The sequence below is a fragment of the Acyrthosiphon pisum genome, chromosome X (assembly GCF_005508785.2).
Source record: "Acyrthosiphon pisum isolate AL4f chromosome X, pea_aphid_22Mar2018_4r6ur, whole genome shotgun sequence".
In the NCBI taxonomy this organism is placed as follows: Eukaryota; Metazoa; Arthropoda; class Insecta; order Hemiptera; family Aphididae; genus Acyrthosiphon; species Acyrthosiphon pisum.
Window position 1 is genome coordinate 121,930,052 of NC_042493.1, and position 1,798 is coordinate 121,931,849.

The 1,798-nt window shown below is 31.9% G+C and overlaps 1 protein-coding gene and 1 pseudogene across 1 annotated transcript in view; one reads left to right on the forward strand and one right to left on the reverse strand.

Moving 5' to 3' along the window:
* Positions 1 to 1,798, forward strand: part of LOC100574012 (aminopeptidase N) — a 154,184-nt gene that overhangs the window by 128,692 nt on the left and 23,694 nt on the right. The window lies entirely within an intron of this gene.
* LOC100574768 lies at positions 434 to 1,260 on the reverse strand (annotated as a pseudogene).

Below are 1,798 nucleotides of genomic sequence, written 5' to 3' on the forward strand. Positions count from 1 at the left end.
GAAATAAAACATAGGATTGAACTAAAGGAAGCGTTGAAATCTGCATTGGAACCGCAGAAGACGACCACTTATCTATTCTCAGAGTTGTATTCAACAAGACAGAAAATCGGAGAAGATTTAACTATGTACGCAAATAGGATTGAGCAACTCTAAACAATTATTTACCCGCGGGAACGAGCACGGCGACAGCATATGACATCCCGCTGAGTGGACAGTTTTGGTAGCCACATCAGGCTTGTCGTCCGCGCTCGTTCCGAAGGAAAGTCAGTTGTATTCCAGCAGAATATCTGTCCGAACCTCCGAATAAATTGTTTTACATTGTTTAAAATAAAAGATATTATACTTGGTTATTTCACCAAGCGTACTTTATTCAATTTGTCGTGTATATACAATAATAGACACACAGACATACACAACAATAGAAAGAAACGAAATCACAAAAAAATATTTATTTATATTTTTTTATGACTTGTGCTGTGCATTGTATTAAAATGTTTATAATAACAAACCTCGTTTGATTACTTTCCTTGTCTACGTAGCTACTTCTATAGTAACCTACTAAATCGTCGGTGAGGTTTCCGGTAAATGGTATAGTCAGCACGAATTCGTCACAGGGCTTAAAGTTTACGGTTGACTTGACGTGCATAAATTCTTTATCTGGATCAAAAGACACACTGCTCACTGGGATGACATTTTCACCGCCGTTGGCCACAACAACACTTTTGGTATCGATGTTCAAACTGGTCGAATGCAACACTATGGTATCGGTAGCTCCTACGCATGTCATCTAAATATTTTAATTATATATTATGTGACATTATTATGAAATTTCATAAATTTCAAGACATTTTGCCTTTTGAAAATATAACATAATTATTAGTTATTGTGAGTAAGGTAATATACTGGATGTAGTATGTTGCGTACTCACACGAATACCGACTACTCCTTCAAAAATGAATTTATCCTCCAAGTACGTGGTCACGTTCAGTTCATAGCTGATGGGTTTGAAATTAGTAGTAGTTTGAAATCGCTAGTTTCTTCCGAATTAACAACCGATCCCATTAAGGACAATGCGATGATAAAAATCATTTTAAAGCCCACAAACTTCATTCTAAACAAATTTTAAATACACATATATATAAATAGGTACTTCATAATAATATGATTGTTTTACACGTATATATTTTTATATATTTTTTAAATTTTAAAACATTTTACAATTAATTGGCATTGAACCAGGTACCTATTATTTTGAGAACTCCATTGACCATACTGAACATAAGAATTATGTTATTACTTTTGTAATGATATGATTGTTACCAATTTGCCATAATGGTAAAATAATAGGTTATAGATAATAAATATTTGATGATATAGTATTTATTGTTATTGCAATTGTATTGAATTTTATATGACAAATAAGATGGTATTATGATTTATTTTGTAACGTATTTTATTATTTCTAAACATGTTGTTTAAAAAATAAAAAATATATTTTGTATAAGTCATTTATAAAGACATTAAAAAAAAATATTATTCCTAATACATTTTGTATAATATATGAAATGTTTTTCCCAACTGACAAAATGGCGGCCGTCCACAGCTGAGCTTCACTTGTAACAACGTAAATTGTATAGGACTTGTGCCTCGATTCCCGGGCCAGATGAACGTAAACTAAAAGCAGTAGTGGAATTTCCAGTACCAAAACTGTGAAAAATATAAAATCATTTTTACGGATTAGTGTTTATTACAGGAAATTCATAAATTCGTATAGCGTGATAGCCAAAGCCTATCTTTT